This window comes from Amblyraja radiata, chromosome 3 (genome assembly GCF_010909765.2).
Source record: "Amblyraja radiata isolate CabotCenter1 chromosome 3, sAmbRad1.1.pri, whole genome shotgun sequence".
In the NCBI taxonomy this organism is placed as follows: domain Eukaryota; kingdom Metazoa; phylum Chordata; class Chondrichthyes; order Rajiformes; family Rajidae; genus Amblyraja; species Amblyraja radiata.
The window spans coordinates 113,079,649-113,094,074 of NC_045958.1; positions in this window are offsets into that span (position 1 = coordinate 113,079,649).

The following is a 14,426-nucleotide window of genomic DNA, read 5'->3' on the forward strand; positions in this document are numbered from 1 at the left end:
TCGGCCCATGATATCCATGTCATTCCTTTGCACCCATCCCATTTGTCCAAATTAGATCCAAATCCACCATCTGTCATGCTTATTTGCGTGCTGTCTAAATGTGTGTATACAGGAACTGCAGATGCTGGTTATACTGAAGATAGACACAAAGTGCTGGAGTAATTCAGTGGGTCAGGCAGCATGTCTGGAGATAAAGGATTGGTGACGTTTCGGGTCGGGTCCCTCTGAAGAAAGGATCCAATCTGAAACGTCACCCATCCTTTTTCCCCACGGATGCTGTCTGACCCTCTGAGTTACTCCAGCATTTTGTAGCTGTCCCTTAAGGGTAGTGGATGTATCTAATTCCACCACCTACTCTGGGGAGGGGGGGGGGGGGGGGAGTTCCAGATATCAAAGTATCCTTTATTGTCATTCAGACCTTTCGGTCTGAACGAAATTCCGTGCCTTGCAGTCATACATATCAGTCAGTCTATCAGTCAGTTTCTATATACAAATAAAATTCCCCTTCAATTCTCTGCCTTAAATCATGGCGTGTTTTTTAATTCCCCTGATGCTCACAACTTTGATTCCTGATATTATCCTACTGAACCTTTCCTCAATCTTTCAAGGAGCTGCAATATCCCCATCTTTGATGGGATATTTGGTGCAGGATCAGTTTAGTTTAGTTTATCATTGACACGTACACCGAGTTACAGTGGAAGACTTTTAGTCAGTGAAAAGACAATACGTGAATATAATCAAGCCGTCCACAGTGTACAGATACAGGATAAAGGGTTTAACGTATAAGATAAGTATACGATAAGGTCCAAAACTCCAATAATCATTGAATCGGCATCTTGAACGGGTTCATATATAATACTTCAATTAAACATTATTTTATTTGCCGATGTTGCGATTTTGGGCTTCCTTCCTCTGTTATTCTCCACCAAACAATAGCTCATGCCCAATAAATTGAATACTGGCATCTTTAATCATCTTTGTCAAAGATGCTCTGAACCACAGCACTGAAGATCATAGAAGAGCGAAGAGAAAAATATTTCCTTCTCCTTGTGAGAATGTATGAAAAACGCGATGTACTGAATATATTTTCTTACTGTGAACTAATTGACATGTTCATATACAATTCTTTTGTATGCTAGTGCCAAATAGTCATTATCCATTTTTAAAACAAATTTATTTTAAATGGAATGATCATTGTATTGAAATAATACACGAAGACATTTTATGCAAACTGATTAATTGAAATGCTACCAGAGGAAATTAAATCCCTATGGCATTTTACAATTCAATTGAAATGCTAACCTCATAATTGTTTGATAATAAATTCATAAAAAATAATTAAAATTCAGGGCACGCCATTAATAGTTTATTCAACTGTTTACCTTAATTGTTGACTTATTCGTAGCAAGAATGTCCATTCAGATGCTGTGAGGACGCAAATCGATTTAAAAAGAAGTGTTCACAAAGAATTTGGAATTCTTCGCCACAAGCTCACCGTTGAAGCGATATCTCTGGATTCCTATAAAACGGGAAGTAGGAAGATGCTTGAAGTTAGGTAACAACGTGCACTGCCTGTGTGCGGATTAATGGAATTAGCCGAAGATGGAGAATTGCTTCGTTGGAGAATAACAAAAGTAGATGCAATTAAACTGGAGGCCATAAGTGGTTCAAGGGCCAGGGCGGCACGGTGACGCAGCGGTAGAGCTACTGTCTTACAGCGAATGCAGCGTCGGAGATCAGGGTTCGATCCCAACTATGGGTGCTGTCTGTACGGAGTTTGCACGTTTTCCCCGTGACCTGCGTGGGTTTTCTCCGATATCTTCGGTTTCCTCACGTACAGTGTTTGTACGTCAATTGGCTTGGTAAATGTTTAAAAAAATTGTCCCTAGTGTGTGCAGGATGGTGTTAATAGAGGGGATCGCTGGTCGGTGCGGACTTGGTGGGCCTAAGGGCCTGTTTCCGCTCTGTACCCCTAAACTAAGCTAAATAGAACCACTCTCCCTAACTCACCCGCCCATTCCCATGCTGCCCATTCTGTCCTGAGATCTCCCTGTTGCTAAACACTTTAACTCCACCTCCCATTCCCACACTGACCTTTCTATCCTGGGCCTCCTCCATTGTCAGAGTGAGGCCCAAAGTAAATTGGGGGAACAGCACCTCATATTTCGCTTGGGCAGCTTACACCCCAGTGGTATGAACATTGACTTCTCTAACTTCAAGTAACCCTTGCTTTCCCTCTCTCTCCATCCCTCTCCCATCCTTGTTCTCCAACTAGTTTTTACTGTCCTTGGAGTAAAAGCTCGTTGTCAGCTTTCCCTAACTAACAATGATCTATTCCACTTTTTAAATTGATCTTTTATTTTCACATCCTACCCTTCCATATCTCTCGTTTCCCTCTCCCTGACTCTCAGTCAGAAGAAGGGTCTCGACCCAAAGCATCACCCATTCCTTCTCTCCAGTATTTTGTGGCAACCTTCAATAGAAAAGTCATACTGGTTGTTTTTTTGTCTTAGTATCCATTACACAGTATTAAGTGAACAAAACTATTAACAAAGTGAGATATATATGATACTAGACCAAGTGCAGACCCGTTGGGTCTGTTCCCCCAACGTGCGGTTGTGGGGGGGGGGAGGCGGCATGCAGCGTCACACACACTAACTATCCCCCCCCCACACACACGCTAATTACCCCCCTTGATATTATATTAATATTATTAATTTGCTCCTTTTACCCCATAACCACCCTATCTACTGACACATGGAAGGGAGGAGGGGGAGAAAAAGAGGGGAGAGAGAGGGGGGGGAGTGGAGAGGAGAGGAGGGGGCAGAGGAGAGGGGGGAGAGGAGAGGGGGGAGAGGAGAGGGGGGAGAGGAGGGGGGGAGAGGAGAGGGGGGAGAGGAGAGGGGGGGAGAGGAGAGGGGGGGGAGGAGAGCGGGGGGGGAGAGGAGAGGGGGGGAGAGGAGAGGGGGGAGAGGAGAGGGGGGAGAGGAGAGGGGGGGAGAGGAGAGGGGAGAGGAGGGGGGTGGAGAGGAGAGGGGGGGGAGAGGGGGGTAGAGGAGGGGGGGGAGGGAGAGGAGAGGGGGGGAGAGAGAGTGCCTTTTTATTTCAACCCAAACCCCCCAAACAGCCATTTGCAGGTAGTGCTTTTTTACTTTAACCATATTTTCATTTTCAAACCACATTAAGGGTACTTACTCACAGTTGTGTGGACATGTGTTCAGTGTTATTCACATTTCAGAGAAACGTGACCCTCTGCCTTCCTCCAGCTTGCAAACTAATTGAGGCACACCACTTCCTGGTTTTATAGTCCATCCCCCTGCCGCCAGCGGGGGCAGCAGAGAGAATGGGGAATTTTGTAAATTCATTAATATCTCTGTCATTTTTCATCGACTGGAAAAATCATCGGAACACATGTGGCGGAGGGGGGCTCTGAGCGAGGTGGCCAAAAATGACGGCCGTAGGTGGCAGCGTTCTCTCGGAAATCGCAGCACAGATCGCCAAAACCGGTCAAGAACAGACTTTTAGTAATATAGATATTAGAAAAGATCATAGTTCCAAAACCCATTCTTAAAACCGTTGACACTGAAAGTCATGATAGTTTAATGTAAAATTCGCAAGCATAGCACTTTTATTACCCAGCCCAAAGATCCACAGACTATTAACAAAGTGCTTCAAAGGGTCACAAGAAACTGCAGGTACTGGAACCTTGAGCAAAACACAAAGTGCTGGAGGAACTCGGCAGGTCAGGCAGCATCTTGGTGGGGGGGGGGGGGGGGGGGGGGAGGGGGAGAGGGGTGGACAGATGACGTTTCAGGTCAGGATCCTTCTTCAGGCTAATTAAAAAGGAGTACCTCATATAGTAATACCAACGTCACTTGAGGTAGAGAAAAAAGGTTATTTGAGGCCGTAGAGGAGGGAAAAATAAAATAATACATGAAATAAAACTCTATCAACTGAATCAATATGAGGTCATAGAACCATAGAAACATAGAAAATAAGTGCTGGAATAGGCCATTTGGCCCTTCGAGCCAGCACCACCATTCAATTTGATCATGGCTGATCCCTAAGAGCGATATCTAACTCTCTCTCGAAAGCATCCAGTGAATTGGCCTCCACTGCCTTCTGTGGCAGAGAATTCCACAGATTCTGAACTCGCTGGGTGAAAAAGTGAAAAAGGTCAATTTGCTAGTAAACAGGAATATACTTCTTGGGAGTTTTAGAATATTTGATTCTTCACACGTTTTTCCTGCCGTACACAGCCAATAAAAAGATTTTTATATTGATTTTGAATTGGTTATTGGAGTAGGGGAAAAAATCCATTAAGCAGCTAAAATTTGGCAATGTTGGCGGATGTGATTAAGTATCACGGATAACGTTTGCAGAAACTCGGCTATTTCTCTTGGTTTTATTTTGGACGAGAAATGCCAAGGGTTCTTTGAAAAACAATAGTGTTCGAGCGTTGAAGGAAAAATACAACAACCAGCGCTGCAAAAAAAGTGGGGAACCCACTTAATGATGGACTGCACAAGAATCAGTCTTATGTCAATCACCGTGGAGATACAACATATTTTTCTTAACAGAATAAGACCTCTTATCGACCCTATCTTCCAGACAAAAAAAACAGGCAGGTTTCTGTGCAGGGAGAAGCTGTCTCGACCGAATATACATCCTGTGTAGGCTTGTCAAGGGAACAACATAATAACAGCCCCTATTTGTTACTTTCATTGATTTTAAGCAACATTCAATTTGATTGATGAATGGTGAAAGTCAGGTCCATATAGGAAGAATCCATTCGACCCTTAGTGTAGATATGATATGAAATATTAATGACCACAAAAGCCGAGAACATCTAGCACATTCTGCTTATACCTCTGTTCATAATTCATGATGCTTTCCGATAATAAACAATGCAGTGTATTTCAGAAAGTGCAAAAGTCACTTTGCTGCAATGTTGTTGCTATGAACAGCTTTGGCATCACAGTGTGAACAAAACTCTTATTCGAGTGAGGTTTCGCCCGTCAATGAAATTCACGCTTGCTATTGACATAGGACATAGAACACTGCAGCACAAGGACAGGGCTTTCAGCCCACATTGTCAGTTCCGAACATAATGCTAAGTCTTGGTTAGTTTAGTTTGGTTTAATTTAGTCCAGAGATACAGTGTGAAAACAGGCCCATTGTCCCACCGAGTCCCAACCGACCAGCGATCCCCGCACACTAACACTATCTGTCCTACACACACTAGGGACAATTTTACATTTAACCAATTTAGTCAATTAACCTACAAACCAGTATGAAGGAACTGCAGATGCTAGTTTAAACCGAAGATAGACACGAAATGCTGGAGTAACTCAGTGGGACAGAAGGAAATGGGTGATGTTTCGGAGCGATTCTCGAACCATTCCTTCTCTCCAGAAATGCTGCCTGTCCCGCTGTTACTCCAGCATTTTGTGTCTATCTTCAACCTACAAACCTGTACGTCTTTGGAGTGTGGGAGGAAACCGAGGATCTCGGAGAAAACCCACTCAGGCCACGGGGAGAACGTAGACTTCGTACAGACAGCACCCGTTGTCAGGATCGAACCCGGGTCTCCGGCGCTGTAAGGCAGTAACGCTACCGCTGCGCACGCTATGCCTACACTTATCTGCCTACATATAATCCATGTCCCTCCACTCCCCGCATATCCAGATTGCCTATCCAAAATTCTCTTAAATGCCACTATAGTATCTTCCCCCACCACCACCCCTGGCAGCATATTCCATGCATTCATAAAAATTGCACCCCACAGGTCTATGTTAAACCTTGCCCCTCACACCTTAAAAACCATATATGCCCTCTGGTATGTGATTTCTCCATCCTGGGAAAAGATTCTGACTGCCATTTGCATTGATCATGTGCAGTGCATCTCAGAGTTTAAAGTTAATGATTAGAAACATAGAAATTACGTGCAGGAGTAGGCCATTCGGCCCTTCGAGCCTGCACCGCCATTCAATATGATCATGGCTGATCATCCAACTCAGTATCCCGTACCTGCCTTCTCTCCATACCCTCTGATCCCCTTAGCCACAAGGGCCACATCTAACTCCCTCTTAAATATAGCCAATGAACTGGCCTCGACTACCCTCTGTGGCAGGGAGTTCCAGAGATTCACCACTCTCTGTGTGAAAAAAGTTCTTCTCATCTCGGTTTTAAAGGATTTCCCCCTTATCCTTAAGCTGTGACCCCTTGTCCTGGACTTCCCCAACATCGGGAGCAATCTTCCTGCATCTAGCCTGTCCAACCCCTTAAGAATTTTGTAAGTTTCTATAAGATCCCCTCTCAATCTCCTAAATTCTAGAGAGTATAAACCAAGTCTATCCAGTCTTTCTTCAGACAGTCCTGATATCCCAGGAATCAGTCTGGTGAACCTTCTCTGCACTCCCTCTATGGCAATAATGTCCTTCCTCAGATTTGGAGACCAAAACTGTACGCAATACTCCAGATGTGGTCTCACCAAGACCCTGTACAACTGCAGTAGAACCTCCCTGCTCTTATACTCAAATCCTTTTGCTATGAAAGCTAACATACCATTCGCTTTCTTCACTGCCTGCTGCACCTGCATGCCCACTTTCAATGACTGGTGTACCATGACACCCAGGTCTCGCTGCATCTCCCCTTTTCCTAGTCGGCCACCATTTAGATAATAGTCTGCTTTCCTGTTTTTGCCACCAAAATGGATAACCTCACATTTATCCACATTATACTGCATCTGCCAAACATTTGCCCACTCACCCAGCCTATCCAAGTCACCTTGCAGTCTCCTAGCATCCTCCTCACAGCTAACCCTGCCCCCCAGCTTAGTGTCATCCGCAAACTTGGAGATATTGCCTTCAATTCCCTCATCCAGATCATTAATATATATTGTAAATAGCTGGGGTCCCAGCACTGAGCCTTGCGGTACCCCACTAGTCACTGCCTGCCATTGTGAAAAGGACCCGTTTACTCCTACTCTTTGCTTCCTGTTTGCCAGCCAGTTCTCTATCCACATCAATACTGAACCCCCAATGCCGTGTGCTTTAAGTTTGTAAACTAATCTCTTATGTGGGACCTTGTCGAAAGCCTTCTGGAAGTCCAGATACACCACATCCACTGGTTCTCCCCTATCCACGCTACTAGTTACATCCTCTAAAAATTCTATAAGATTCGTCAGACATGATTTACCTTTCATAAATCCATGCTGACTTTGTCCAATGATTTCACCACTTTCCAAATGTGCTGCTATCCCATCTTTAATAACTGACTCTAGCAGTTTCCCCACTATCGATGTTAGACTAACTGGTCTGTAATTCCCCGTTTTCTCTCTCCCTCCCTTCTTAAAAAGTGGGGTTACGTCTACCAAAATTGTCAATTACTTTTACTGCGTTCAATATCTGCATAATGATATGCACATTACTATCTATGAGATGAGTTTAACTTGATCAAAGATTCCCAAAAATGGAAATAGTGCAATTTTAAGTTTCAGATTTTTTTGATTGGTTAATTTTATTTTGGACTTTAGACTTCAGAGAACCAGGTCCTTCGGCCCATCGAGTTGGCGCCGACCAGCGGTCACCCCTTACACTATCCTACTGTGTTAGTAGAGACAACTTATAATTGCACTACTAACTATAGACAATTTATAATTTTACCAAAGCCAATGAACCTACAAACCTGTATGTCTTTGGATTGTGGGAGGAAACCGGAGCACCCGGAGAAAACCCACGCGGTCACAGGGAGAACATGCAAACTCCATACAGACAGCACCCGTAGTCAGGATCGAACCCGGGTCTCTGGCTTTGCAAGAGAGCAGCTCTGCCACTGCGCCAATATGCCACCCTATTGTAGGAAGTCAAAAGTCAAAGCTGTCTTGAAAGCTCGAACCGTATACTTTATAATAAGGCAATTGGAAGGAAGGCCGTGCTCTCACCTCTTCTCCATTTACTCTAGCTCTTCAACTGAAAAAATAGTTCCAGTTTTTACATATATATTAATTAAAAACTAGAGGGCATAGCTTTATGATATGAGGGGCAAAGTTTAAAGGAGTTGTTGGGGGAAGTTTTTTACACAGAGAGCAGTAGGTGCCTGGTACATGTTGCCTGGGGTAGATACGATAGTGGTGTTTGAGGCCATTGGATAAACTCATGGATATGAATCCCTTTACTTCCTGCATCTCCATATGTCTATCTAAAGATCGTTTAAACACCACAATCGTGTCTGCCACCACCACCATCTCTGACACTGCATCTGAGTACAGGTGACCAGGGGTGGAAAACCCGGGGGGGCCAGAGGGGACACATCCCCCCCCATGTTTTGAGAGGTGGGCGACATCCCCGCCAGGTTAACCTGCCTGGGCTTGCGGGAAATATGGCCAGCATGGAGAAGCAGCGCTGATGTCCCGTCAGTCCAGACAGGGCTGTTGGTTAACTCGGTGAGACAGGCAGAGTTGAGCCGCATTTAGCGCTGGATTGAGCCTCCGAAGCCTCGTGTGTGAGTGTGCGCATGCGCGCGCGGCCGCCAAAAAATTGTGTCCCCCGTCCCCTCCATGTTTTGATAGTGAGTTCCGATCTTGCACGTGACAATAATAAACATAAACCCAAACACAATGTGCAAGCAGACAAGATTAGTTTAGCTTGTCATCGTGTTTGGCACAGACATTGTGGGCCGAAGGGCCTGGTCCTGTGATGTGCCATTTTATTTCCTATGTTTTATTAAACCCTACTCAGCGAACAACTGGAACGTTTTATTATCAGGAATGTGCTGCTTATAAAGTGGCGGTGATAGAGACAATAATAACAAATGGAAATGAAAGAACTACGATGCGTTGTAGAACTATGGGAGCAAGGAACAAGGAAGAGACTAGCTGGGTAGCTCCTTCTATAAGCTTCGACAAGAATATAAACACTTTAACTCCCCTTCACATTCCCACACTGACCATTCTGTTCTGGGCCCCCTCCACCGTCAGAGTGAGGCCGAACGCAAATTGGAGGAACAGCACCTCATATTTCGCTTAGGCAGCTTACAATCCAGTGGTATGAATTTGTTATAATAATAATAATAATAATAATAATAATAATAATAATAATAATAATAATAATAATAATAATAATAATAATAATAATAATAATAATAATAATATATTTTATTGTCATTGCACATAAGCGCAATGAGATTTGGTATGCAGCTTCCATCCGATGTCATAACATAAATAACTAATAACATTTACATTTAGATACCCCGAGAACATGGATTGTAAAAAGAACAGTAAAATAGTCAAAACAGTTCAAACAGACTAAAGTGCAGATGTGTCTGTGCGACATGGTCATCTGAGGGAGACAGTCCAGGGGGGATGGGGCCTTTTCAGAGCCGCTATAGCTCTGGGAATGAAGCTGTTCCTGAGTTTGGAGGTTCGGGCGTAGAAGGCCTTGTAACGTCTGCCGGAGGGAAGTAGTTCGAACAGTCCATTACAAGGGTGTGAGGAGTCTTTATGGATGCTGACGGCCTTCCTGAGGCACCGTGTGTGATAGATGCCCTCCAAGGCTGGTAGCTGTGTCCCAATGATCTTCTGCGCTCTGTGGACGACGTGCTGAAGAGCTCTCCTCTCCTCTTGTTTTCTCTAATTTCAAGTAACCTTTGCTTTCCCTCTCTCCATCCCCCCCTTCCTAGTCCTCCAACCAGTTTCACTGTCCCCCCCGATTAATGTAACCATTCGCATGCATCGTTGTCACCTTCCCCTCAACAATGAACCATTCTACATTTCCTTGGTCATCGTCTGCTTTGACATGCCGTTTTTACACCTAACATTCACTTTGTACCCATCCATAATCTCCAGTTTCCTTCACTCCAGTTAAAGTGTCTGAAGAAGCCGTCGCCCATTCCTTCTCTCCCGAGATGCTGCCTGTCCTGCTAAGTTACTCCAGTATTTTGTGCCCTTCTAAGAATATTCTGCAGCTTGGTCTCCTCTGCCACCCTATAATTCAACCCATTACACTGAATGTAAAGCTCAGCACATTCTGTCACATTTCTGATTTCACATGCAGTCTTGGACAATTCTTAGCTTCAAGCTATCATTGTGACGACAGAAGATGTCATCTTAAATCAGTCTGCACTAAATCTGCTGTTTGTCCTTAATTCCATCCCCATTTATTCCTGATGTGTACTTAACACTCTAATCCTGGTACCCTATTTAATCTTCTGCTCAGTTATGCTCACCATCTTGATATCATTTCAATGTGTGCTCTCACTATTTCTCATCTGCTCCTCTACCTCAGAAACTTTGCCTGCTCTGACACCACCCCCATTTTTTGGTGCTGAAACTTTAATATATTCATCACCTCTAATCTGCACTTTCGTAACTCTCTCCATTCTGACCGCTCATTTTGCCTAAAACTCTCACATGTTCATAAGTTCTAGGAGCAGAAATAGGCCATTCTGCCCATCAAGTCTACTCCACCATTCAATCATGGCTGATCGATCTCTCCCTCTCAACCCCATTCTCCTGCCATCTCCCCATAACCTCTGACACCCTTATTAATTCTCCACCTTAAAAACATCCATTGACGGCCTCCACAGCCGTCTGTGGCAAAGAATTTCACAGATTCACCACCCTCTGACTAAAGAAATTCCTCCTCATCTCCTTTCCAAAGGTATGTCCTTTTATTCTGAGGGTATGACTGTTAGTCCTGGACTCTCCCACTAAGTAAATAAGTAAGTTTATTGGCCAAGTGGACGACAGATGGCACAATGGGCTAAGTGTTCGGCTGGCAACCGGAAGGTAGCTGGTTCGAATCCCGCTTGGAGTGCATACTGTCGTTGTGTCCTTGGGCAAGACACTTCACCCACCTTTGCCTGTGTGTGTGAATGTAATTATGTGAAGCACTTTGGGGTCAATGCAAGTTGACTAAAAATGTGCTATATAAATAAAGAAATTTAAATTTAATTTAATTTTAAGTATTCACATACAAGGAATTTGCCTTGTTGCTCCGCCCACAAGTAACAACATGACAAACAGTGACAGTCACTAGTGGAAACATCCCCTCCACATTCACTCTATCCAGGCCTTTCACTAATCAGGAAGTTTAAATCAAGACCCCCCTCATTAATGTCAATTCCATGTTGGATTTGAGCAATATTTATTGGCATATAACTTTTCACAGCTACTCATCTTAATGCCTGGTCCAATAGAGCCACCAAGTGTTTTTTTTAATTGTTGTAAGTAGCAGGAACGTAATAATTCTAAAACTTTTGCTGCAACTTTTACAGGCACATTTAATGTAACAACACACACATATATATGCAATAACAATAATAAGTATATGATAAGTTAACAGTGCATGGTTTTGTTTAGTTTATTGTCGCCTGTACCGAGGTACAGTGAAAAGCTTTTTGTTGCGTGTTAACCAGTCAACAGAAAGTCAATACATGATTACAATCGAGCCGTCCACAGTGTACACATACATGACAAAGAGAATAATGTTTAGTGCATGACAAAGTCCAGTAATGTACAATTAAAGATAGTCCGTGGGTCTTCAATGAGATAGATGGTAGATCAGGAACGCTCTCTTGCTATTGGGAGGATGGTTCAGTTGCCTGATAACAGCTGGGAAGAAACTGTCTCTGAATCTGGAGGTGTGCGCTTTCACACTTCAGAACCTTGAGTGACTTGCGATTCGTCCTCGTGCAGTGTGTGGTGTAACCTTTATGCAAAGTCCATAGTAGTTTGGTGCTGGGTTAGGGTTGTGCAGCTGGTTCAAGAGCCTGCTGGTTGAGGGGAAGAAACTGTTCTTGAACCTGAAATAACATTTCTCAAGCTCCTGTACTTTCTTCCTGGCACCAACAATGTGCCAGAAATTCAAGCGAGTCAGGGGGCAGAAGTGGGTGCAGTTGCTATTACAGATGAGAAGATGCTGGGGAAGCAGAAAGGTCTGAAGGTGGATAAGCCACCTGTACCTGATGGACTACACCCTAGGATTTTGAAAGAGGTAGCTGTAGAGATTGTGGAGGCATTAGTAGTGATCTTTCAAAAATCGCGAGATTCCGGAATTATTCCAGAGGACTGGAAAATCGCAAATTTGACTCCACTGTTTAAAATGGCAGCAAGGCAAAATAAAGGAAATTATAGGCCAGTTAGTTGGTCTTCTGTGCTGTGTAAAATTTTAGAGCATTATTAGGGATGAGGTTTTGTAGTACTTGGAAGCGCATGATAAAATATGCTGATGTCGGCATGATTTTGTTAAGGGGCGGTCTTGCGGACAAATCTGTTGGGAGTTTTTTGAGGAGGTAACATGCGGGATAGACAGAGAGTCAGTGGATGTTATTAATTTGGATTTAGTTTGATAACCTATTCTCACAGGTTCTATATTATCCCACTTTCTTATCCATTCCCTTACAGATTGGGGACAATTTTACTGCATCTAGTTAACCTACAAACCAGCACGTCTTCGGGACGTGGGAGGAAACCGACGCTGCCGGAGGAAACCCAGGCGGTCACAGGGAGAGCGTGTAAACTCCACACATACAGCATCTGTGGTCAGGATTGAACACGGATCTCTGGCGCTGTGAGGCACCAGCTCTGTGCCGCCCGGATTGAAATCTGGAATGCATTGTTGGTGGAGGCAGAGATTGTCACAGCATTTACGAAGTGTGTGCACACGAGCCGTTGAATAGCTGAGGCATATAAATACGAATACCTTTATCCCGAAAATCCAAGCGAACATTGAAACTCAAGGTCTATCTGGCTTGATATAAAGACTAGCAATATTTAACAAGGGCTCATTGTGTAATGTGGAAATTCAATTGCATATACCTTCTGCTGCAAAGGAGTTGTGTCTGAGGTCACACACCTGATGCACATCACTAACAGGAATGTGTAAGGCAGTGTGCACTGTCCAAACCTATCCATTAGTGCTAACTGCATTAGGTGAGGTATATTCTCAGAAGTCTGAAGATGAGTCAGTCTTCACCTGCACACTCTTAGCAATTTATCTGTGGAAAGCAAAGCAGAGTGGAATCAAGACCCCAACTATTAGGCTGGGCTAATTAGAAATAATGAATTTATGCATGAATGTTGCACAGGGCAGTCTATTTTATGATCCTTTTACACCTCACTGTTTGCACTTCACGGATAATAATACTCCTTTTAATTATACATTTTGATTTGCATATTTTGATAAGAATGTGGAAAATCACGCATATAATTTGCAAAATTAAAAGCCAATTCTTTACATGGCTATAAGTTACTTCATTTTACATTTGCGAATGGAAAAGAGAAGTACTTCAACATAGAGGCAGCACGGTGGCGCAGCGGTAGAATTGCTATCCTGCAGCGCCAAAGACCCGGGTCTGATCCTGACTACTGAAGATGTCTGTATGGAGTTTGTACGTTCTTCCTATGACCGCGTGGGCTCTTTTGGACTTTGGGAATGACGCCTGCACGTGTAATATATGCAAACTGAATTTCACTGTGCAGTTGCATATGTGGCATATAAAGCTCCATTAAACCATTGAAATGGTGTGGAGGTAGATTAGCCATGATCTTGTTGAATGATTCAGATTCAGATTCACATTCACATTTACTGTAACATGCACCAATTAAGGCACAGTGATATTTGAGTTACCATGCACCCATACAATTGAAAGAACACAACACAATTAAAAAGAATGGCAGAACAGGCTTGAGAAGCCAATGAACCTGCTCCTGCTATTTTCTAGTTAAGTCAACTCAAGTCACTTTTATTTCTATAGCACATTTAAAACACAACTCTCGTTGACCAAAGTGCTTTACATTGGTGGAGGTACTAACGTTATACAACAGTGGTTCATAGATTTAATACATACATAAATACATACATATAGCCCTCCCTCAGAGGATGTCAAGAAAGGCTTGAGAGTAAAGATGAGTTTTAAGTCTCGACTTAAAAGAGTCGATGGAGGGGGCAGTTCTGATGGGAAGACGGATGCTGTTCCAGTCTAGGAGCTGCAACCGCAAAGGCGTGGTCGCCCCTGAGCTTATGCCTAGACCGCGGGATGGTCAGTAACCCCAAGTCGGCTGATCTGAGGGACCTGGAGGTGGTGTGGTTGGTAAGCAGACTTTTGATGTAGGTGGGGGCAAGCCCATTAAGGGCTTTGTAAACATAAAGAAGGTTTGATTCGGAACCGCACAGGGAGCCAGTTTATTTGCACCATTTTTACAATGTTGCCTTTGTCTCCTGAAAAGCTACTGCAACAATTGCAGTCTCTCAGTGCTCCTCAAGCACGGGATGGTAAATGTGTTATTTTGCCTTGGAAACAAAGATTTTCTTGCTCCAGTTGGAGAAGGCTCAATATAGAGGTTTGCGAGACAGTTTTATGGCAGTTGTTTTGTGGGTAAGAGGACTTAAAGGCTTGGTACTTTAATACAGCTATTGCTGTAA